We start from the raw sequence: 27,070 nt of genomic DNA on the forward strand, positions 1-27,070 counted from the left end.
AGCCAGTGTACCAAAGCCTTTAGTACTTACATGTATTGTGCATTACACATACACTCCCTTCACAAGGTGTAGGGCAGATGTCGATAAGCTATTTAACTGTAAGATTTTTGGCAAACACAAGAGTCTCTATAGCAGTTTGTGCCCAATGGTTCCATTAATGGAACTACATACCATACAAACCAGCAAAATCACATTTGTTTTTTTTTTGTTTTGTTTTTTTTACACCTTGCTTACAACTTTTATAACCAGAAGAAAGTTGTTTGTTATGGACCACTTTCTAAAGTCAATAAATTCCCCTAATCATTATGGTCTTAGTCAAATGACCCTGACAACAACCAATTGGTTAACCTGGGCGAGAAGCATGTGGTAGTAGTCAAATTATTAATAAGTGAATATGAGCAATCCAAACTGGTAAGAAAATCTGAATATTCTGAGGGAAAAAATGGCAAATAAAATATACCCATTCACAGAGCTGGTTTAAAGGAACCCATGAATGGAAATTAAAGACAAAATAGACTGGTCCAAATGGACAGGCTACAAATGCTTTGCTTCTGAACATATATCCACTAGCTGCACTTCAGCAAATGAAACAATGCAGTTGTATACACAGTTGTAAAGAAGCATATTCTATGTACACAGATCTTATAGATTCAATTTTTGTTAATTGAAGCCTTGTACAAATTCAGAAATATGCTTTATGAGTGGAACGCAAGTCTTTGCAAGCATTACTCTATTCAGGAAGCATGGCAACCTGATAATAGAAACCTTGATTCCTATTGTAATGTAATCATGTTTACAGAAAAAGTTCCAGGAAAAAAAAACATGAAGAAGAAAGATTATTGAAGAACATATATAATTTTCAAAAATGAACCACTACTCGTGTGGTTATATACATTTTACCTACTACATCTATATGGCAACACCAGAAATACACACCATTTCAGTTCTATACATATATATCTATATATCTATATATCTATATATCTATCTATATATATATATATATATATATATATATATATATATATATATATATATATATATATATATATATATATATATATATATATATGTCAGCAGGGAATCCCATATAGTTAAGAATTCTGCAGCAGTGAAAGCAAGGACACCAACCATTATGGTAAGATTTTACACAACTGTACTGTACCATTCGGTCATCTTTAAATATATTAGTCTTAGATCATTTTTCAGTCTACAACTTCTGAATGTACTTGTATACAAACTTTTATCATTCCATTGTCCTGTACTGGCATTCTGTTTGTGTATATTTTCAATCTAGTACTGAGATGTAACCAATTAGTTTCTAATACTGCACTATAAATATGCACAACAAAGCATTTTAGCGTAATGCTCTGATGTTCACAGCCACCAGTTTCTCTTCTAGAGCTACAACTAATAATGCAAAATGATGCGCAAGTTAAAAATGTCTGTATCACTTAGATGGACTCAATAATTTGTGTCCCTTCTTCTTCTTATAACATCTTAATTTGCATTTGTCACATACAAATGCCTGTAATTGCAAGTTTATAGGTTCATAGGTTCATAGGTTCATACTAGGCTATCTGCCCGAGGGCATTTATAAGCCTAGCCCATTGTTTTGTGGCTTACGCCACCCCTTTAGTATGGGGAACTATACCCATTATTTTGCTGTGCCTCTGTCGAGCAGTGACACTGAGGTAATTCCTGGGGTATATCTGCGATCTCCCATCCATTGGTCAAGATTTCTCTTGAACAAGGCCAGCGAGGTGCTATGCCTCACATGTACCGGGATTTTGTTCCACAGCATAGGGAGTCTTTGGGTGATGAATCTATCTCTCCAGCACGTCCTATTAATAGCCGTGTCGAGGTTTAAGTCTCCCGCCCTTGTGGTTCTGATGGATCTAGATTTTTTTGAGGTGAAGCATATTCATCAAATCTGGGTTTGACATGGCCTTGTATGTTAGGCAAAGGTCACCTCTGAGCAAGCGACTGAATAGAGCTGGAGTTCTTTCAGTCGGGCAGCATAGGACAGATTTTGAGACCCTTTATCCTTTTGGTGAGGAACTTTGTGGCCTCTCCAGCTGCTGCAAGTGTCGGGTCAGATACATTCCGAATGGGGCATTGTACTCAATCATTGGTCTGATGAGTGATGAGTAAAGGGAGACTATGACCTCCCTTGATCTAGATGAGAATCCCTTCATGATAAGGTGGGCAATGTAGAAGGACTTCCTAACTACTTTAGCTACATGGGTGTCGAATGACAGACTACTATCAACCTGGGTCCCCAGGTCCCTGATAACTTCTTCTGTGCTCAGTGGATTGCCACCTATTTGGTAGCTAGGGGTAACCTTGTTTTTCCCGAAGGGTATGACTATGCATTTTTTGGCATTTAACTTTAGGCCGTGGCTCTGGCACCAGTTATCCGTTTCTGTGAGACCTTTCTGAAGGATATCTGTGTCAGATGTGTTTTCTACTATGGCGCCCAGTTTGCAGTCATCTGCAAACTTTGTCAGCCATAACCCTCCTGTGTTTAGTGATCATGTCCTAGTTTACAGTAAACAAATGTTAAAGCTCTTGGTTATAAATTCTTCAATCACCAAAGCTCACTTCCTTGTTTTTCTTTTCCTACCTCAGTTCCTGCATCATATCACTTTGATTCGTGACTGCTTTCTATTTGTATCATCCCCTAGCAATCTCCTTCGGTGTTCTGTGTCAGGCACCTTTCCTATCTTTTCTGTGCTCTTCTATGGTTCCTCCCCAATGATGTCCACTTCTGGCTCCCTGTGTCCTGTTTTTCCAAGTCTTCTTACTTTTCTTATAGGTGTTGCTCTTACCTCATCTGCATCCTGTCTGGCTCCTACTCCTCCTGTAGATGTCTCCTCTGTCTTGCCATCATAGTGAGCACCAGTTTGTTTCCCATTTCCATTCCATTTCAAAGAAAAATCACACAGAAAAGAGATAGCATGCAGAGTCCATACAAACAGTGACAGAAAGACAGGATTAAAACCAAACCATGGACCTCTGAAGCAGAGATCTTAAAAGTGAATGATCATGCTGAAGGCAAATATAATACTACATGTAGTGCACGCACATACACACACACACACACACACACACACACACACACACACACACACACACACACACACACACACACACACACACACACACACACACACACACAAACATACACACAGACACTCACATACACACACATACACACACACACACACACACACACACACACACACACACACACACACACACACACACACACACACACACACACACACACACACACACACACACACACACACACACACATACACACACAAACTGCGCACGCGCAATGTTGTATTAACCTGTCTCCTGTCTCCTTTTTTATTCCTTTTATCTTCTCCAGTCTTTTCCTCCAACCTTTCATATCCCTGATTCAGCTAAAAATCACAATTGATAGATCATTTTGATGCGTCAGAATGCGGCTTGTTATACCGTAGTGCTGTCTTTGTGAAATGCTTAGGTTTTACAACACAAGACTTACTTACAGCTTAACAGTTACTTCTTCTTTTTTTTCAGCCTTTCCTGGTTAGGGGTCGCCACAGCGGATCACCTGTTCTGTCATGATTGGCAGTGGAGTTTTTACAGTGCTGAGTTGCCAGCCCAGCACCCAACCTTCCACAGAAGGCACACACATGCACACACTCACACCTAGGGCCAATTTAAATTGTCCAACTCACCTACAGCATGTCTTTGGGAGGAAATCAGAGCACCCAAAGAAAATCCACGCGACCACAGGGAGGACATGCAGACTCTGCACAGAAGGTACCCCAGCCGAGGATTGAACCGGAGAACCTCTTGCTGTGAGACAGCAATGCTAACCACTGCAGCACCGTGGCCGAGACAACTAATAATGGATCATCTAAGGAACCTGTAAAACTAACACCTTCATTTCTATACACTTTCTAATAACTGCCAATAATTCTGCAAATTTCCATCCGGTGTCAAACGCTCTTCTGAAGATGTCGTCGCCCAGGCTTAGCCAAGTTCTGCAGTTTGTCCTCCAGCTGTAAAAGCAGCTTTCCACCAAATGGGCTGCTATCTGCACTCTGCAGAAGCAAACGACACAACGTGCATTTGTGTGGAGACAACATATGCTCACCTGAAGGACCTTAGTACAGAGTGCATGTAGCTGTGCTGAGGTACTTGCATGAACTGGCTCTTGGTGGGGTAACATTTTCAAACTGTTTAATAAACCGGACCTTTAAATACTAGACAAAATCAGTTTGGAGAAGGCATCATCAGACAAGAGAGGAAAGTTTAAGTTTGAATTGCTATGGGGGCTGCTTCAAAGTAAGACAACTCATGGCCAGTTTGGATTCATTGGAATTGTCTCAAGTGTATTTGTGCCAAGTAATAGTTTATTTAGTAGTTTGTGCTTCAGGGCACCCAGAAATCTTTGGAACAGTAATTGAGAATTTCAGTTTCTTATTAAAACATTCCGAGCATTACCAGTTTAATCATTTATCACAGTAAAGGTAGTCATTAAGTTTGTGAAAGCTGTGCCAAGTTTATGTAAAGCTGATAGGTGTTCAGCACGAACTTTCCCCCCTGTGTTCCTTATATCACTATCATGTCTAGCATTAAGTCACATTGGGTTCTGGTGCCGATTTTTATTATTATTACAATTATCTACTGGGGAAAAAGAGGAACATATGATGGGTGTTGAATATTATTCTGTAGATTATACCCAATGATTATTAACTGCAAATGGCTGGTATAGGAAATTATAATTACTTTTCTGTTTTCACGTCAAACTGAGGTGTTTAAAATAGCTCCAAAATCCTAAGCCCTCTGGGTTATATATTTTTTTTCAGTCTTGTAAAAAGCTTCTTTCATCAAACAAGGGCAACTCCAGGGTGTGTAGTTTGAGTACCTTCTGAACTTTAAAAAAAAAAAAAAAGTTGCATTGACCTAGATAATGTACATTGCAAGTTGGTTGTTTGGGGAAAACAAAAGAAAATAATGTTGGGGGTGGAGGTGTGATGCAAGTGGTGGCTTGGATTGCAAGAATCCGATTGGCTGCCACCACTTCCTTTATGAAGAACTTTTAAACATTATTTTCTACAAGTAATGTAAAAACACACTGAATCATAACTATATAAGGTAATTTACATATTCAGTTATGATTTCAGCATGTTTTACATTAAGCTCAGCTACAGATTTTGAATGCAGTTTCTCATGCTTGCAGAAGGCACTCGAGGGTAACAGCTTGCAATTATAATTTTCTCATGGCGGGCTTGGTGTTAAGCACAGAGGCGTCATGAGAAGGTACTCGGGGTTAATGAGTTAAACTGCAGAAGAAATTTACTGACCTCTTCTGCTTCTGGGATCCAGTTATTCCCTTCCCCATTACCTCCATGACTCTGGCGAAGAGTCAGCATCTCCTTCTCATGCTGCCTCTGCCTCTCCTTTTCCTCAGTTTCACGTTCTCCTCAGCCTGCAGATGACTCAGTCTCTCAGCTGCTTCTATTTCCAAATGCCTGCCATCCAAGTCAAGTCTCTTTAACTCCAGATGGATTTTTAAGTCCTCTGCAGAAAGGTTGAGCTGTCCATTCTCTGAGGGTGGTACATCTCCACTACCATTCTGATCATCCTCCTGGTTGCTGCTTTCTGATGCAGCTGTGACCAGAGCTGCAATCATGTCTGCCTTAGTCAGGTTTCTATGCACCAGTCCCCTAGCCTGGGACATCTCAGCCAGCTGCTTCCTTGTCAGCTTTCCATACTCCTCTGCTGACATGCTGTCTGCTCTCCCTAGCTAACTAAGCTAACAAAAGAAATAAAACAATTGTGATCTGAACTCTGAGTATTCACTGCATGGCTGATTTAAGTACAAAACACCTTCAGTGATCACTGTACACAAGGTACAGGAATTCACTCTACCCACACCACTATAAGCCAATTAGTATTCGCCAACCAATTAATATGTGGAGTGGATATCCCACCACTGCCAAACAATTAATATGTGATGCCCATGTACTGGCCCAGCAATCAAGGAGCCTCAATCCTCACTACTAACAACAGTGAGGGGTGTCCATATAGGGAAAGGATAATAAATACACACACAGTAAAGTACAATTTCCCTTAAGAGCACACAGAGATCACAGTCAGTCTGGGGCTGGTTTCTCCCTTTCTCTACAGGTCTCCAATAAGACTCCCCACTGGCACAGCTATAGGGTCCATATCTCAGTCTAGTGGAAAAGCTAAAACCTCAAGCACCCTCTCTGTCCAACCAGTGCTTCCTTTCCCTGCCCAAGTAGCTGACACACACACAATTTGAAATAAGAGTTTATACAACCACACAGGCACTCCTGGGGAAGGCTGACACATGTTCTCCATCTGTGCCCCTTTTCTGCCCAGTCTAAAAGGTAGTACCAGCTGCCACCACCCACTAATATCAGCTACTCAAAGGCCCTTCTGAAAGGGTGTCCATTTATTACTGTGCAATATTATTATCCAAATGATAAGTGTGACTGAACAGTCAAGGCTTATTAGAGTGACTTGGTACAGTATCACTATATACATGCAATACACTCTAGAACTTAAATTATCTCTACACAAAACAGCCACAGTTGAAAGGTTTAAAAATATTTAATAATAAATAATAAAAACACAAGACAGTACTTCTTATTATGCTAGTCAAGAGTTCAGAGATCACAGAGAAATACTTAAAATAATACCGTAGAAAAGTTCTGACACCAGCACAGAAAAAACACTTGGTCTAATCTCCCTAATTCCTAGCTATTTCTAAGAGAAAACACAGATCTAAAATAAACGTACATAAAGAGCAAGACAGTGCTGGTGATGTTGGATGTTCTCAAGACAAATGATCTGAGCTCACTGATTCTCACTCTTTAAATTGATAGCACAGGGCTGCTTCACATGACATCATTCTTCACACTTTTCTGGTGTTCCCAGGCTAACAGAAACTACATTTACATTCTTTACACCTGGTCAGAAACCAGAGCAGTAAGGGACATTTATATATGCAAATTCTAGCCATTAACTCTGGTCTTAAAACAATAGGCAGGATGTTTCCCTCTAGACATATTGGCTCTGAATTTTGACATCAAAGACAGTCATAAAATTCTTGACTTAGCTTTCTTACAGCAGAGTTCACTGTTGTTACATTTTTGAAGTTCAATATCCAATGCAGTCCTTTCACATTTAAGAGAACAAGCCTGTGGCTTACATTAATATTTACAAATGACCGAATTATCTACAAAATTCTATCTGACTAGGCTGGCAGCCTTCACCTGTCCTCACAACTTCTCCTGAATGCTAGTATGTATATACATTGCATTTGAAATTTCTGCACATTTTGTACTCCTGCCCCAGAACTGAACCTGAAAACGTTTTGGCTGTATCTGCTACATAATCTGGGTAGCAAGGAATAAATAAAATAGTATGACATATTGGGAGAATAGAAAGGACTGTAACTTCCTTAAGCTAACAAAATAAATGCCCAATGGGATTATAGCTCAGCAGTAGACCATTTGACTGAACATCGATAGGTCCCTGGTTAAAGTACAGGTACTCCCTGATGGGGTGGCCTTTTGTCTGGCAGTTAGTGTAAAGGACCAAGGCTCTTAACTGTCAGTGAGCTGCTTCCTGTGGTACAGGGCTTGAATCCAACAGCCTTCATTTTCTATTATATGACATTGAGCAAATCACTTAACCAGACAGTGCTTTGGGGAAATTTGAAAATTTGGCTGGGCTGATCAATGGTCTCCTGGACTTCATGCCTATGAGCCATAGTCAATATGCATAATCATTCATACTAAAAAGATGTTCGCTTTATGGGACCATATAGATTATGCTAAGTTGCAAAGGAATATATGCAATGAAAATCCAAAATATGCAACTGTAGAAAGTGGTACTGATATGATGGTGCCTTCATCACAAGTTTATTGCTTGCCTTTTAACTTTCTTCATCCCATATAGGCAGATATTGGAATAATATACTTAGAAGAGCAGTTTATGTGTATTTCTTTGTATTTTTATTAAAAAAGCTTTTTATTTGATTTTACAACCACAAACAATTTGAAATAAAATTTAAGAATGCATAACAAGAAACACGAATAAAACTATATACAATGTCCGTTACAACATTTATATAGGAATTATACAAAACCATTAATATTTTTCTAATAAGTCTTGAAGTTTTTGCCAGTATATAAGTTTGTCTGTTACAACTGATATTCTATTGTAAATAGTTTGTAATTCTTTGTTACATTCGTTAACCATATAAAGTCATTAAATGAAATAATACTTTCACTTTTCCAATTCACTGTATTTACTTTTCTAGCTATGGCCAAGATTGACCAAAGGAGAGGAACTTGCTTTTTTGGAACCATATCCAGAATTGGAACATTGAATAAGATTAACAACTCAGTAATATTACAATTATCAGACCACAGAGCCTTAACAAAATTTCTAAAATCTCTCCAAAATTGCATTATTACTCTACATTCAGCAAACATGTGCATACAATTTGCATCTAGTGTCTCACCACATCTCAAACATTTTACTTCCTCTTTTTTATATATCAATGCAATTTTATGTGATGTTAAAAAATTCTATGTAAATACTTCCATGGAAAAAAAATTCCAGTAAGGTGATGAGGTAGTATTATTTACAGACTTCAAATATATTTTTTTATCAATTGAGAATATTTCATTGTTAACTTTCTTTGAATAATCCCAAAAGGACAAATCAAAAGGTAAGAAATCAGCCCTTAAAATCTTATATATTATTGAAAGATAGAATTTATTTTTTGTCTCAGTGCTATTAATGCAAAATAAAATTTCTAATATCTTTGGGAAGGGATTTATATTCATGTTTACCACCATTATTATTTTTATTAATAAATTCTCTCAACACTTGTACAGTTAACCAATTATCTTTATTAGCATTGCATCTGGCTAAAAATAATTAGCTGTATGTATTTTGTTGCAATCTAGAAATTGGTGCCAAAATGTTTAAATTATTTTCTTTAAGGTTTAACATTTTAGTTGAATTAAATGATTCTAATCAGTCATATAGGCTATGGAGAAAATCAGAAATCATAACTGTTTAACTAAATAATTACTATCCACCAGTTTCCTAAATATAGTTAAAATATGATTGATACCAGGAATAAATGAGGGGAACATTTCTGATATTCAAACAGAAATCCCTTAGAACCTAATATATCTTAACTCCCAAAGAAGAATTTACACTTGTCTCATTATTTATTATTTGATATTATAATTATTTCATGTATGTTTTTTGAGTTTGAAGTATGAGGCATTTAATCAATGATTCATTTCATTAATAATAGTTGATTTCACATAAGAGTTCAATGTTAGGAAATCCAATGTTATTATCCTCCCAACTTCTCACATGCCAATCTAAAGCTATTCTAAGCTTTTGAGGATATCATAGGAGTGTAACTAGAATTGAATTTAATGTTTAAAGAATTTCTTAGGTGGTACCAAAATCAAGGGCTGAATATAAAATATAGTTTTTGGTAAAATAATCATTTTTAACAATGAAAGCCTATCTTCCATAGTAAAGATCATTTTATTCCAATTATTAGTTAGTTTTAATGCTGTATTTATTAAAGTTAAATAATTTGACCTTACAGTATCCTTCCATGTAGATTTTATAATGATTCCTAAATAATAAAGTTATTTATTCTCCCAGTTAAAATTACTATAATCCTTTAGGGAAGTATTTATTTATTTATTTATTTATTTATTTATTTATTTATTTATTTATAATGTTTCCATTTTTTCTTGATTAAAATTTAGGCCAAGATCCTTTCAAAGAGTTTAATTGACTCAATAATATGCTGAAGTGAAGATTTTATGTCTCCACTTGTTAATAATATGTCATCAGCAATAAGAATCATTTAAAGAAAAGCCTTTTATATTTGCATTATATGTGTGTTGTTTCTAATAAAAGTAGCAAATGGTTCAATTGACAATGCAAAGAAAAGAGGGGATAAGAGACAGCATTGTTTCATTTCAATTTCCCCTTCTTTCCTTTTCTCAGCATTGTTTCATTTCACTTTCCCCTTCTTTCCTTTTCTCCTCTTTCCTCTTATTTCCTATTCTCTTCCCACTCCTTTTTCCACTATAACTACCTAGATTTTAAAGTATGTCATGAATACTACAGCAATAAAACATATTTGTGTAAGGTAGTTTGTTACAGTATATATAATCAATGCACCTGCTGTACTACCAATGTCAACCATAGGGACAGAATTCAAGTATAAACATATAGGTAGCCCTAATATTTGATATTTTGAGTAATAAATATGATTCCTAAACATAACATACAAGAATTGTGGAAATGACTGATGGTCTACTAAATTCTAATTATGACTATCTACTCTAATAATATAAAATCAGCATATTTTCAACTCTTAAGACTTAAAGATCAATTGTGTAAACAGAGAAAATAATAAGTCTAGATAAAAGTTTAATTCTTTCCTTCTACTCCAGTAAAGTGATCATTATTTAACTAGAGTTTGGTGAAATGTATGCATAGTGTGTGTGTGTGTGGGGGGGTTCATATGGGTGCCCACATGCACATATCCACCTGTGTCTTTGAGATATATATATATATATATATATATATATATATATATATATATATATATATATATATATAGTATCAAAATGTGCATATGCATGTCTGTCCACTCATATATAAATAAAAAATATAAACAATTAAGTTGGACATTTTCCACTTTAAATTAGTTTAGACATATACCGCAGTGACTTATGAACACTAGTGCATTCACTAAAAAGTAAATAAGTAAAACATATATTTTATCACACCCCTACATACATCAATAATATATGAACACTAGAACAGTCACTAACAAATGAATATGTAAAATATATATTTTATCCCCCCCATACCTAATGAAATGCAAACATAATGTAATGTAAGTAACAAGTAATACTAATTATTCTTCCCTGGCATGCTTATGACTTATACATGACAAGATTAGTGATAAACTATTAATCAATTTAGCTAATATGTATATCTTAAATTCACTCAGACATTTTCTTTTAAAATATGTATATTGCCAACTGCTTGGCTGGATAGATATAAATATGCACAAGAGAGTTTAACCAAATAAAAAAGGTAATAAACACACCTGTTAGAAGACATAATAAAATATCTAACTGATATTCTAAAAAAATAAATAAATAAATAAATAAACAAAGCATGCTTAGTCCTTTCCTGGCTATCATTATAACATTCTATCCATTGCACGTAGGTTCAAAGGTCACGTCTGACTTCTTGTATCTTCAGTTTTCAGCAAAGCACCTCTATGAAGCTCTACAAGGCTGAAAAGAAACCACTTCTGAAGCAAACTCAAAGTATATTCAAGCTGGAAAGCATCTAAGCTAATATTTGAATTTAAAAAGGGCTTTGACTATTTCAGACCAACTGGGATTACCCAATTTTCATAGAAATGAACATTTCATTTGCATTCAACTACTTTTGCTTCATTTTATAACAATAAAAACAAGATTATTTAGCCCCATTCCACCAAACCAAATGAAAATAGCCACCAGTGTCACTTTATGACAATCATTAACAGAAATGGTAAATAAATTCATAAAGCACAAATATAAAGAAGGGCATTTGGGAGGCATACAAACACACTCACATCCACACTCTCGTATTCTCCATAAACACCAACATACAACATCCAAATTTATCACTCAACCACACAAAACAATGCATTTAACAATCAAGAAATATGTTGCTATTTTTTAATCAGGTGTAAGCTAAATAATATTTGTTCAACTACCCATGCCTAGTAATTGCAGTTGCAAAGAATCTGTCAAACATATGAACTATGTCATTGTTAATTGCAAAAGAAAAAGAGAAAAAGGAAAGAAAATAAATTACCTTATTTTATGTTTCCTCTGAACAAGCTGAAGAAAGCAACATTTAAACCACTGTATAAAAATTGTTATATTTCTTTACTTCTATTTAAACTTTTTTTTATTTGATTTTTCTTGTATAGTCCAACTATTTCTTGTTGCTTGTCTTTTAAGATTGTTACAGACTAATCCATATCCTCTGTTCCAGTTAATAGATTCTTCTTTTGCACGAAGTCCAGGGTTTCATCCAGAGAGTTAAATCTTTTGTCACCTTCAGAGAAAAAGATTTTAATTCTGGCTGAAAATAAAATTTGTTTTTTGATATTTTATTTTATTAAGGGAACACATTCCTTTCTCCTGGAGATCACTGAAAAGGTGTAATCATTGTCAAATAAATGTTCTTCCAATTTACTTTAACAAGAGGATTTGACCAGGCTGTTCTTAGTACCTATTCTTTGTTCTGGGTAGAGAGGAATCTAACAATTATGGATATGTGTGTGGATGAGCTACTCACTTATGAGGTTTTTGACAGAGATCTGTGAGCTCTTTCAATCCCAAATGAAACAGATTCTAACCAGTTATTTAAAAAATGTATAATATTGTTTCACTCTTCTTTTTCTGGCACTCCATTAATTCTTGTATTATTCCTCCTGGATTTACCTTCCAAGTCATCTATTTTATCCAAGAGTAAAGTATTTTGTTTTAAAAAAAATTCAGTTTGACTTTCATGCTCAGTCAGTCTGCCTTCCATATCATTCACAGCTTCTTCAATAGAGGAGGTTTGATCAGAATGCTTCTTAATTACCTCATTAAGCAAGTCCATTTGCTTCTTACTGTCCTGTTTTATATTATCTATTTTACTTTCCAGCTTGCCTGTTTTGACTGAAAGATCCTAGATATTTCTAATGATAGATTGTAATTCTTTTTTTCATCATACCTTCCTGATGAGAAGTCTTTGAGTTACTCATGACTGTATCAGATTGTAAAAGAACTTCTGACATGAATAATATTAAAAAGAAACTTGCAAGCTTATTTTTTTTCTCCTGGATTTCAAAAAAAAACAATACTCAGTCACTAGAAATAGTTATAGACTTATTTTTTTTGATTATAAATTGAAAATTTCTCATCAGAACAACTGAAAAAAGTCAGAGCAAATATTTTAAGCTGCTGTTTGGTATCTTAGCCATGCCATCATGTGTATTTCTTCATACTGAAAATATCATATTTCTTAAGCTAGCATAAAACAGAGATGGTGCTTCTCACCTCAGTAGTATGTATACACAATGAGATATTCATAATTTTCTTCTCCATCTTATTTTGCACCAAACAATATGATTCTTATACTTAATAAGAATCACATTAATACATATTGCCCTGATCTCAAACAATGTGACACAAATACATTTATATAATCTGCAGCATATGTTAGGTAACAAATTATTCCATTTCTTTGAAAGGCATATCAACCTATCAATAAGAATGTTATCTAGCACGTTCTTTAGAGGTTTCAAAAGCACTCATACTTAATTTCATACTTAATTTTTTAAATACACTGTATAATCAATGTCCAAGCACTCATAATTTAATTATAATAGCAAACAGTTTAACTGGATATTGATTACCTACAGACAGACATAGTAAAGGATAAAATCATGAAACAGTAAATGCCAAACACACAACCAATGAATGTACAAGACAGAGTGCAAGAACCTGAAATTAATGTAAAGAGAAGTCAAGTTTTAATGATGATGGCAAACTGTCTAATTGATTGAAATGAAAATGAGAGAGACACGCAAGTGGTCATCCTAAGAAAAGACAACCTGTTGAGGATGTGCTATGAATCAGCCAATAACCAGGAAAAAGGATAAAAGGAATATTCAAGAAACATCTTACAGTAATGCAAATGGGACTTCTATGAAAATAACAAACGTTAATCATTTTATAATGCAGGACAAGAAAATGCAGTTTGGAGCTAACAAGTGTCATCAAGGCATAGCATAAATTTAGTGAACTCTTCTCAAAATGCATGTACAAACACAGCATAGGGGAACAGTAGACCCAGAAAAGTGGGCAAAGCAAAATGACACAAGATGGCATATGCATCCATCATATTTTATGTAAGATGGCATAAGAGACAGTCATATGATCTGCATATTCCACACTGAAGCACCTTGTTATATGATAGGTCTTAAGGTACAAAGGGGACATATGAAGTCGAAAGCAGGATAGACTGCACATGACAATCAGGTCAGTAACATGATCTTATAAAAGCAGTGGGGCACTTGTGTGAATGGAATGATAGTTACCATAATGACAAATTACCTTCATTATCCATGTCCATACATGCAGTGTAATATTACTGAATGAGATTGTGCCCCTTCCATAATCTCCACAGGTCTAAATACACCAATAATGGAAAAGTAAGGCTTGCCAAAGTGGATGGACAAGGCTCTGCTGGGACTACTACTTTTTGACATATATTTCTCTGGCCTCCAAACTGTAAACCCATACATATAGCTAAGTTTGTCAATGACTCCTAGCTAGGTGTTATTTTCTAATCCAACCAGACATAATTTCCCTACATGAACTAATCCTTACAAACCAGTAGCGCAGTGATATAATTTACTGATGAAGGATTGAAATTAAATGCAAGAAAGTGCAGTATTGTTATATCATTTTCCTCATACAGCACAGCTGGCACCCCACTCCAAACTTCACAGTTGTCAGGGGTTTTGGCACATGTCATTGTACCACCGTGTTGCATCAGTAGTCAGGGAATCCTTTCCAGCTAGCACAATTGATAGCTAAAAGCATCTCATCCAGGTAAACGAAATTATCATTGTACCGTATACTTCTCTCATTAGGCCAGTTATAGAGTCCAATGCCACTTTAGCAATTACTAATTCAGATACATCACAGAGCTGGAAAGACCATAGAGGTGCCTAAAAAAAGATTAGTGGTCTAAATTCTCTTGGCAATCAAGATGAGCTTGTAGCCCTGCCCCGATATACTCAGTTTTTTATAAACCCCAACGTGGAAATGTATGCCTTGCATTCTGTGACATGAAAGTCCCATCTCTCCTTGATCTCTTGCTTCTCTGCAAGACAATCAATAAACAGATTGTCTTTACATGTAAGACAGGGTGTCACCCTCACATCCTTCAAGATGAACTGTTATGATTGGATGACCATTCCAGTCCTGCCCAGAGTTATCTCTCTAGAAGCAGGAGGCACATCATGAGCATGCTACTGGCAAAGCAGAAATGGTCTTGTAACTTACTTTCCTTGTAATTCCTGTGATCTTATGGGACATGAAGCTCCATCTTTTCAGGAAGTGCATACCTTTTGCATTTCATGTGATCTAATTCACCTGTTTGAACCCATGGAACACAGTCACAATCTCTTTTCCTTGGGCAGCATAAGGATAAAATGCTCTTTTTGATCATAGCCCTGAAGGGAGATCTGTAAATGAAACATCGTTCAGCTTATATTGTTCTTGAAAAAACAGGCAGAGAAGCCATGTAGGACAAATGTCATCAACTAGAACATTTTTTGTCCTCCTCTCCATGTCAGCTGTTACATTTATTTCTAATACACCGGGATGAAACTTAACCAAGCAGGGTGGTTATTTAGCTAGCCATTAGTTTCTTTGTGTGTGTGTGTGTGTGTGTGTGTGTGTGTGTGTGTGTGTGTGTGTGTGTGTGTGTGTGTGTGTGTGTGTGTGTGTGTGTGACTGACCCCACTGAATATGCCTAAGGGGATCTACTTTAGTAGATTAGATCACCATATAACCGAAATGCAAATGACCGAGATGACAAGATCATAACCGCACAATAGCAAAAATGTAAAATGCCCAAAGTCAAAACAATGAAAATAAATTTTTAATGTACCCCTTGCAAATTAAATATACCAACTCTGAGATTGCACTACACTGAAGAAAAGGTAAATTTCCTGATCCTCATTGTTTCGCTATCTCCATTCAGAATCTCAGAGTAGTGCGTGAGATTCGCACTTGGTTTCTTTCCAAATGATGTATATATCCTTTTAAAATAAATATTTCCTTTCCTTTTTCATGTTTGTAAGCAGGGTTAAAAGCACTGAGAGTACAGGGTGCACGGTAGATAATATCTGGCATACTAGCTGGTACATAGTATAAACAGCAGCACTCACAATACTAATACATACCGACACCACATTAAAGAAAGAACTGCATACAAGTCAATCTTGTAACTGTCACTTCTGTCACTTTTCTTTATTTTGAACTTTCGTTTACATTGTCTCGATCATTTGCATTTTGGTTATATGGTGATTCGATCTACTAAAGTAGATCCTCCTAAGGACATGGAGATCAGACTATACTGGGCTTCAGTGAGGTCCCATCACTCACTTCTGTGAGTCATATAATGCATGACAGTGCTTCTGTAGGGTCTCTGATCTTCAAGTGGGATTCAACTACAGGAATATGCAGCCCTAGACATGCACTTCTAGACCCATCCCCTTAAAGAGGGGTGAATTGGTAGTCATGCCAGTCTTATCTTCCCCATGTCAGTGCTAACAGATGCCCAAGCTATTAATTCAGCTCAGGTTGTCTGGGTCCTAGTTAGGCCTTTACCTTCTATGTGGATGGGATGACTGATTGGAGCATTTTTGAAGAATGCCTTTAAGATAACCATTAGTCTAGGAGATTGACATTTTGGTTTCTCCTGCAATGTTTTGTTGTGTTTCAAATGACAGAAAGCTGTGCACTCAGTCACCATGAGAAGGTAATCTGGGAAACTTTCTGGCCAATCTTATTTATCTGTGGCATAAGAAATGAACAATTTATCATGCTTCCTGTATTCTTTTGTGTGGGCCAAATAAAATTAAAAAATTGCAGTGGGTATCCAAACAATGTAAGGGATAACCTCCTTGATTTGAATATTGTGGAAATAACAAAGGTGAATTGATAAACTGTTTCTTGGGCATGAGAGAAAGGTTGGTCCAAAAATATCACACTGTCTTTATGGAAAACAAGTCAAGAAGATTTGCAAGATAGGACCTGAAATTCTGAGACCATTCTGGTAGAAGTTACTCTTTCAAAAAACAATGCTTTTTAAGTTGACATTTTTCGTTTTAGTCTAAAAACTGGTTCAAAAAATGGTAGCATAAGCTTCTCTAACAGGAAATAAAGGTCTCGAAAGAACTGGTTCCTTTACTGTCAGTCTTAACAACAATGTACTCCTTAAAAGGCATTGCAGACTCAAGCAGTCCATGTAAGGCCCTGCCATTTGGTCTCACCACATTACCCAATATCAAATGCATAGCTGCCATGACAGAGCACCTTAGGCTGATTTTAATGAAGGTTTTCTAATATTTGGGCAAGTGTGTCTTGTCTTGATGAAAGTTAGAAATATCTGCCTTGTAATCTTTAACAAGAAAAATATCTTAGTGTCTTTAACAAAAATGTTACAAAAGTATTCCAGTACTGCTGGAATGGGGGCTAAGAAAGGGTAAAGAAAACTTCACCCGTTTACTTTTGTGTGTTAATCCAGTAGATGGATCTGGACAAATGTTAAAATCTGGAAAACTGTGGGAGGATGCACAGGTCCATTGATCACTACTGAGATTGTAGATACCATTAGATCAGTTATAAGAGTGTGAAATTTGTGCGAAGACTTGACAGATGGATGAGATAGAAGAACCATGCTGATCTGAGACAGAGAAGATTCTTCAGGAGGTACAAGCACAGCAGGGAAACCAAACTTATCATGGACAAAATGGGACTTTGAGAAGGACTTTGGCTTTCCTTTTTTTTAATTTCTCCAAATCTTTTGGGTTTCTAATACCATGACTGGAATGGACCCCACTCCTAAGTCAAAGTATAATTAAAGTTCACGAAATTAGTATTGTTTAAATCTTTAATGTCAGACAGAAGTGTTCTTTGCAGCACCCGCAATGTGTCCAGTAGTGACTCCTTCTGCAATTTGTATGGGGTTGCATGTATTGGGAACATGTCTAAACACGATTGTAGATTCTTTTTTATAAGACCCATTGCTCCTACTACTATCGGAACTGTCTGCGTATCTTTCTTCCACGTTGCTCACGTTTCTGCCTGCAAATCCTTATATTGTATGACTTTGTGTCTCTCTGTATGCAAGACACTGTAGTCATTGGGTGTGGTGATTTAAATGATCAGTGCTACTTTTGTGTTATTTTCATGGACCACTATATCTGGTTTTCTAGCATCTATCTTTTGAACTGTTGGTAATGGGTGATCCCATGTGATGTAGAATTCATCATTTTCAAAGATGCTTTGTGTTTCATGTTTCCATTGTTTTTTCAGCCACTTCAATACCATAATGTTTGCACAATAGCCAGTGCAACAGTGTTGCCACATTATTATGCCTTTCAGTATACAGTCCTTATGCCATTAGTATGTCACAACCAGCAATAAAGTGTGCAACTGTTTCCAGTCTGGTTTTACAAAACCTACATTTGTCTGTTACTCACACATGTCCAATGGACTTTGTAAACCAACGCGTACTTAGCCCACTGTCTTGGGCCGCCAATATTAACCTTTCATCTCTTGGTTTGAATTTGCCTCTCCTTAACCATTCCTGCATTCATTCCTGATCAACATGAGTTTTTTCCAGAAGTTTTCTATACTTGCAACTATATTTATGCATTTTCCACATTTCTTGCCTTCTCATCTGGTCCTCTGTCTTATATTCTTTCTTTTGTTTTTTGAAGCATTCAGTTTCTGCCTGATTTTTATCTACTTCTGGTTTTATTTCCATTCCTGCTTCTGCTAGATTAGGCAGAGAAGTCATCTTAGATTTATTCTCCTCATATTTCAAAACTTTCACTATGTTTGGGTCTTGTGAGGTCATCAGATATGTGTGGAGTCCCACAATTGCATATTTATACAAGTAATCAGTTTCAAGGAGACCCATCCCTTCTTCAGAACAGGGAATATATAATCTTGGTATGCATTCATTTTTATAGAGCATTTGGTGAGCATGAAGCATCCTTCTTGTTTTCCTATCTAATCTAGCCAACACATTTTGGAGCCAGTCAATCACTCCAAAACTGTAAGACAGGACAGGAAGAGCAAATTGGTTTGTAGCATGGATTTTGTTCCTAGATGTCAACTCTGTTTTCAGGATTAATTTAAGTATTCTAAAGTATTGCTTACTAAGTTTTATTCACATTTGTTCATATTTTATTGTTGATCCTTCATCAGTTCCCAGATATTTATACACTCCCTCTTGTTCAAGTTCTTTTGTATCACATTCTTGTCCCAAACTGATGTTTTCTCGGTGCTGCAGTTTTCCTGCTTTAAAGGTTGCTTTTGCACATTTATCAAAACCAAATGACATTCTTATATCATCTGAAAAAGTTTTGACAACTTTCAGTTGTGCTTTCAGTTCCTCATCTGATGAGCTGTACAGTTTTAAATCATTAACAAAGAGAAGATGAGAAGTCTTTACACTTTTTTTTGTTTTCTAGAAGCCAAATTATAGCCATGACCGAAGCATTTAAGTAGACAACTTAATGGGTTAAGTGCAAGACAGAATAACAGCAGTGACAGAAAGTCACCCTGGAATATCCCCCCTCTGAATGTTTATCCCTGGAATAATAATGTGCCCTTTATTATGGCTCGATTACAAAGTGGTCTGCTGCTGTTTCATGGTCACTGTAATATAGTCGATCAGTATAGGGTGTATCTTATACATTTTTAAGCACTGTTTTATTCATGAATGTGGGATATTATCAAATGCTTTTTTATAGTCAGTACATGCCATACTTAGATTCTTCCCCTTTTTTACAGTTCTCCACTATGACTTTATTTAACAACAAATGATACTTTGTTCCATATGACTTTCTTTTATTTCCCTTTTGTTCTACTGCCATAATTGAGTTTTCTTCTAAATGAGTATATAACCTGCTGGCATCAGCTCCCGTGTACAGTTTATACGACGTAGGAAGGCAAGTTATTTGTGTATAATTTTTAGAGTAGCTTGCAGGTTCACTTTTAAGTAGGAGCGTTGTTTTGCCTGTGGTTAGCCATGTTGGTGTCTGTTGTGGGGTGTGCATATAAATAGTTCTTACTCATAACTAAATCTTCATGCAAAGATGTTAATACCTTTAGACAAAAGTTAGGTACTGCATCTAGGCCTGTGGTTTTCCTATTAGAGGCTTTTCTTAACTTTGTTTCAATCTCTCTGGCTGATACTTCATCCCATTTCATGGCCTGTACATTTAAACTTTTCTTTCTTTCTTTTACTTCTTCTATCAATTCTTTGTTATGTTCCACAGGATCTTCATAGATACTTCTCCAAAATGTATCTATTTCCTCTTTTTTTGGTGGTCTTTCAATTCCTTTTACCTTGTTTCCCAATTCTCTACAAAACTTTTTTGGGTCATCAATAAATTGCTTATTTTGTACTTTTCCTTTATATATATGTATCTTCTAAAATGTTCTGCCTGTGCTAAGATTTTTAGTTTGTTATTTGTGATAGTACATGATAGTTCTTGATCTGGTCTAATACTGTGCATTGCTTTTATCACGTCTCTCTTTCTTAGTATTTTTGTTGATCTGTTCCCTCTTCTATATTCCTCTAACAGTGACACTTCTTGTCTTAATTGCTTTATAGCTTTCTCTATTTGATACATCCATGATGGTACTTAATTTCTCCCGTTCCTTTCCTTCACTACCCTGTGTTCTTGTGGTAAAATTGTATCTGTTATTAAATTAGCTGCACAGTAATATATCCTGTTTACTTTATATCCTGTTTACTTCTGTTATATTGCATGGATCTCCATGGACAGCCCTAATTACTGTGTTCATTTGGTTTATCAAATTCTGACTTTTTGAGTTTTATTGACCTTCTGCAGTCTATTTCTTTCATCGATCTTAATATGTCTATGTATGTCTATTAAATCAAGCAACTCTTCTCTTAGCTCATTTTCTTCTAAACTAAGGACACATTCTTTGTTTTCCATTTCCTGAGGGCATTCTTTAGAAAGTTCTGTAGCATCTTCCTATGGCACATTCTCTTCAATTTCATCCCGTGCCATCCGTTGTTCTGTCATATGGGAACTCACTGGCCTATCAGTCCTCAACATTGACTTCATTAGAGTTTACACAGTTTCCTGTTCCTTCCCTTGCTGTCCAGCTTCAAGTGAATGTTTATACTGGTTTCCTGTGGAAGGCTCCAAAATATCTTCATATGGCACCTGACCAATTGCTTCCCATTCAACTGGTTTCCCCTTAATTTGGATATCCATTGCTCTATCCCATTGTGGTGTTTTATGAATTAGATTTTTTACACTGAATCCTTCACTATACAAGTACTATATAACCTCAGTTTCTATTTCTTTAACTTCTCCATTACTAATCTCCTCTTCTACTTTTCCTCTTTGTCTTCTTATTCTTTGTATCGTAACGTTTTCCATGTTCCGATTCCTTTGCCTGTATTTCTCTTCAAATATCTTTGGTGCTGCTCTTTTTGCATTGGTTAGTTTTGCTTTCTCCTTTGCATAAATATTACACCATATTAAATATCTTTTTCTTTCCCATGTCCATATTTCTTTATTAGATTGATTAGATACTAAATCCTTCAATTCGCAGGCACTCCATAACTTCAACTTCTATTTTCTTAACTTCTACTTTACTAATCTTCTTTTCTATATTCCCTCTTTGTGATATTATTTTTTTATTGTGAAATTTTCTATATCTGGATGCATTTGCTTGTATTCCTCTTCGAATATCTTTGGGGCTGCCTTTTTTATATTGATTAATTTGTCTTTCTCCTTTGCATAAATATTGCACCATCTCAAATCTCTCTTTCTTTCCTATGCCCATATTTATTTTTTATGCTTTTCAAAAATCTCTATGTTACTTGTTTAGATGTTTGCACTTTCTCAGATGCTTTTTTTCCCAACAGATCAACGTTTCTTGATCTATATACTGTTTTTCACAAATCTGTTGTATTAATGAATACACATTTTTATTTGAAGCTTCTGACAGTTTTTCTTGTGGAAGTATTTTTCTTTCCTCTAATTTCTGAAAAGAAGGTCCACCTTGTGAAGGTACTCACCAAGACCTGAGGATGAATTAAATTTCAGCAATACTACCCCTTGCTTGCTGACTTATCTTATCTCCATTTGGACCTCCATTTCCTCTGTCTCACTTTTTAGATGAGCTTTAAAATAAGGGAAAATGGAGAAAAGCTTAAAGCAGATAAGGATGCCACTCCTGGACTGGTGTGTCTCATAATGTCAGATCAGACCCTGAGGAGGAATAATAGAGAAAGACTTGCTCCATCAGAAATCAGTGTGGGAGGTAAAAGATATCAGTAGTGAAAAACAAAGTGATGTACTTACTATAATGTTCCATCTGTGTCGTCCATTGTCATTTATCCTCAACATATTTGGCTCAGTTCTGAGTAGCAGAACTGACTCAGCCGTTACTACAGCTCATGATCACCAAAAATTCTTGAGATTAACCCTTAGCCATAATGCTCCTCTCCCAGTTATCTTAGATCAAGTTTGCAGAAGACAGGCAGAAAGAAAGAAAGAAAGAAAGAAAGAAAGAAAGAAAGAAAGAAAGAAAGAAAGAAAGAAAGAAAGAAAGAAAGAAAGAAAGAAACCCAAAGCATTCATGGAGACTGGGCAGGGCGGTGGAGGGAGGGAAGTCAAGGATAAATGAGAATGGACAACACAGATGTAACATTATGGTGAGTACATAACTTCTTTATCTGAGGTTGTCAAATTTCATTCTATCCTCAACCTATGGGACAGAGTCCCCAGCTACCTTAGATCTCAGGTGGACTCAAGGAATGATATTCCTGAGCACCACTGAGCCAAATGATGCTCTTCCACTGGAGAAAATGTAATTTGTAATGAGTAATAAAGGTATGGAGAGGAGCCAAGCTGCTGCATGAATATCATCCATAGAAGATTTAGAAAAGACTGTTGAAGTAGCCACAGCCCTAGTAGAATGTGCTCTAGCAATTTTTTGCAACACAACTCCCTTTTTATTATAGACAAAAGTTATAAAGCTTTTGAGACATCTAGCTAATGTCACCTTGCTCACTGCTTTACCAAGTTTTATACTTGAGAAGGAAGTAAATAATTGGTCAGGATTCCTGATATCCTTAGTTCCATGCAAATAAAACAGCAGTCACCTGTGAACATCTAAAAAATGTAAGAAATATTCATGTTTGTTGGTGTAGTTGGGAAAGAACACTGGCAAATTAATGGTCTGGCTCATACTGGCCTCAGAGACTACCTTAGGTAGAAAGGAAAGGTTAGTTCTTAAAGAAACCCTGTCTTTATGGAAAAACAAGTAGGATAGCTTACAAGACAAGGCTTGTATTTCTGAAATCCTCCTAGCAGAAGTTTTAGCAACTAAAAGTCCCGTCTTCCAGTATAAAATCTTTATATCACAATCAATTTCTGGCTCTAAGGGAGGTTGAACAATAGCTTGCGACACCAAGTTTAGATCCCAAGGAGGAGTGGGGATCTTTAAAAAGAGGTCTTAGCAAGAGAGTCCCTTTTAAAAAGGCCTTACAAAGATTATTAGATGCCAGAGAGGATTCTTTGAAACCATTATGAAAACTGGAAATAGCTGCTAGCTGAATTTTAATGGTAGAAGGAGAAGCTCCTTTATTGAAAGGTGAAGCTAAACATTCTATAATTTTATTAGTAGGTCTAAAAAGGGGCAATATTATTGTCACAAGCCCCATATGTAAATCTTTTCCACTTACTAATGTAAAATTTACAGGTGGATGGTTTATGAGAGGCTAGAAGAATATGATGGACTGGGGAAGAGAGCAGAGGTTGACTGGCTATTAATGGAACTGGAGAAACCAAGCTGTCAGCTTGAGGTTCAAAATATTTGGATGGACTAATCCCTCTGGATGGGACAGTAGTTCTGGAGCTGAGTCCAGAAACTAAGGTCGATGAACCACATAAGGCCAAAGAAAGGGGAACCATATCAGTCGATGCCAATAGGGTGCAATGAGATCACTTTGCTCTTCAGTCTGATTGCTTTCTGTGGAAGTTTTGGGATCGGGGGAACTGGGGGAAAGGCATAAAGAAGTCCAGAGGGCCAAATGTGCAAAGACCATTCCTTAGTGACTCCCCTAGACAGGGGATCAGGGCAAAGTAGTTGCTGCACTTGTTGTTTAGGGGAGAGGCAAATAGGTTGCAGCAAGGCTGGCCCACTGATGGAAAATCCTTTCTTCACCTTTGGATTGAAACACCACTTGTTAGTCAGGAGAATGTACGTGCTTAGTTTGTCTGCTGTCACACTGAAACTCCCAGGAATGTGCATTGCTATCAGAAAGTGGTTGGAAGAGATCGCCCACTGACACACTCTGAGAGCTTCTCGACATAGGGGATAGGATTTGGTTCCTCCCTGTTTGTTGATGTGTAAAACCACTGACATATTGTCTGTTTGAATTGCAATTGTCCCTAAAGGAAGAGCAGTTTGAAAGGTCTGACATGCTAACAGCACTGCTCTCAGTTCCAGGACATTGATATGCAAGTTGGCCTCTATGGGGGACTAAGTGCCTTGGACAGTCTTGGCCAGATAATGCCCCCCATGCTGTCTGGGAGGTGTCCGTGGGTTGGTGCAGTATTGACCACTGAGTCACAAATAGCCACTGTAATATTCTCATGTGGCATTTTGCCAAAGAAACTAGAGTTATAGCAGCTGCCATGGACCCTAGGACTTGCAGAACTAGATGTGCAGTCACTTTCCTGTTCTTGATTATTTTCTGTACGTGTAGTCTGATTTTGTCTAGCTTTTCTTCCCCCTGTGAGATTAGAAAAAAATCATAGGAGTAATTCTAAATACAAGGAACTCTAAGGTTTGAGTAGGAGTTACTTGTGATTTTTCGAAATTTATAGTTACCCCTAAGTAAGAACAAGTTTGAAGGACATGATCTCTTGCTTCTATTAACTGATGCCTGGTTGGAGCAGTAATGAGCCAGTCACCTAAATATGGAAACACTCGGAATCTCTGCAGTCTCAAGTGAGCTGCTACTACTGCCAAACATTTGGTGAACACCCTGGGAGCTGTGGTGAGGCCAAAGGGCAGAACTCTGAAATGATAATGACTGACTCCTAGCTGGAAGCGAAGAAAACTTCTGGATTGTTTGTCCATTTTGACATTGCAATACGCATCTTGAAGATCTATTGAGCACATCCAACTGTCCTTTTCCAAAAATGGAAGAATGTACTGTACTGTGACCATCTGGAATTTGGTTTGCTGAATTGACTTGCTCAGCACATTTAGATCCAAAATTGATCTCCAGTCACTTGTTTTTTTGGCACTAAAAAGAATCTTCAGTAAGTTCCAGACTCTGTCTGGTCTTGTGGAACTTCTTGGATGACTCTTTTTTTCTAGCAGTTTTTATATTTGAAAATGTGTGTTCCCTCTGATTGGGTGGAACAGTGACGATTGTCCTGCATACGGGAGGAGGAAGGGAAAAGGGTATGGTATAACCTCTGGAAGATATTTGTATTTGAGGTGCAGGGATAGATGTCCCCAGACTGCCTCCAGAGGAAGACAATTAGGACAATTAGGCCTCCTTTCAGGATCACAGAAAGGGTTTGCCAGAGAATGAATCTTTGAAACCCTGGTTCTGCAGGCCACCTCTGCCATGTGGACAGTGTCTTCCATTAAAGTTCCTCCTTCTGCCCCTGGAAGAACTCCCTCCACATGTGTCCTGAAAAGGCCATTGGGACTTCTTGAGCCACATTTACTACTGCTTCTTTGATTTTTAGAGAATGGTCATTGAGGAGTGGAAAAATGTATGCCCACAGCAGAAAGGGTCTTTCCAGCTTTTTCACATCTGGATAATGTGTTTTGAACTTTTTGGCCAAATAAGGAAGATCCATCAAAAGGTGCACTGACAAATGAAGACTTGAATGACTCTGCAAAATCACACAGGTGCATCCAGGCATATCTCTTAATGGCAATGCCTGAACCAGCCTTTCTGGTCATCTCTTCAGCTGCATGAACAATGAGTCTGATGAACGAGTCTGATACAGACTGCAAGGTAGCCAACTGGGAAGCAACTCTTTCTTGGACCTCCTCAGAGATGGCTTCTGACAGGGTACCTGATAAGTCTTTGATTAGATCCCTTTTCAGTCTGGTAAAGTGTGCCAAAAAGTTCAAAGACCTTAGTGCAAAGGTCAATGATGCATGGACTCACTTCCTAAATCTATCCATCGACAGAGACTCTCTGTTAGGTGGATGGATAGAGGAATTCACTTCAGCCAGTTCCTTTTTAGTTGCAGCTGTTACAACCATGGCAATAACAGCTAAACCCTTAGACCAGAATTGCTTACCTTCTTGGTGGGTAAAATTTTGTCAGGTCTCCTGGGGATAGGCTCAGTGGTGTCAGGGGCCTTCCATACCTGCTGAGAGATAAACTCAATGAGCTCATGAGCAGGCAGAGTCACCCAAGAGGTGCAAAGGTGAGTGCCAAAAGCCTGCAGGTACACCAACTCCTCAAAGGAAGGATTTTGGGACTCCCAATCACTCCTTTCTTCAGAATTTCCAGGATGTCTCCAAAGAAGACATCATCTTGGGGTTGACGGTGGGGATCCTTCTTCTTCATTGAAGTCGGTGTTGTAGATGATTGATTCCTCTTGGGAATCCAAGTGCTTCCTCTTGCACTTCTTCTTAGGGACCTCCTCAGTGGGATGATCTGTGGAGGTATCAGAAGAAGATAGAATTCCTTGTTGGGAATCCTGCGGTTTCAGCACCCGCTGACCCAGTGGAGGCACAGGTTGAATATCTGGATGGGAGGAAGGCAAGGATAACATTTCCAAGGTGGAAGGGGCCAACTGACTGACTGCTGTAGTCAAGGTTCTCTCCATAGCCTCAAAAGCTGGCCAACCTGAAGAGAGAAGGGAACCTGGAACCAAGAAAGAGTGTCTCAGAACCATGGTCACTCCCCTCTCCGAGGGGACACCTCCTGAGACCGAAGCTGGAGCAGGACTGATCCATGCCAAGGCCCCAAGGTGCAGAGAAGGCTCCAGCAAAATAGGGGTCACCTCTAGCACCTTGGAGCCAACAGGACAAATATGGCTCTCAAAGGTCTCTGGTTCTGACTGAACAAA

The sequence above is a fragment of the Protopterus annectens genome, chromosome 1.part0 (assembly GCF_019279795.1).
Source record: "Protopterus annectens isolate FY-2018-M chromosome 1.part0, PAN1.0, whole genome shotgun sequence".
NCBI lineage: Eukaryota > Metazoa > Chordata > Ceratodontiformes > Protopteridae > Protopterus > Protopterus annectens.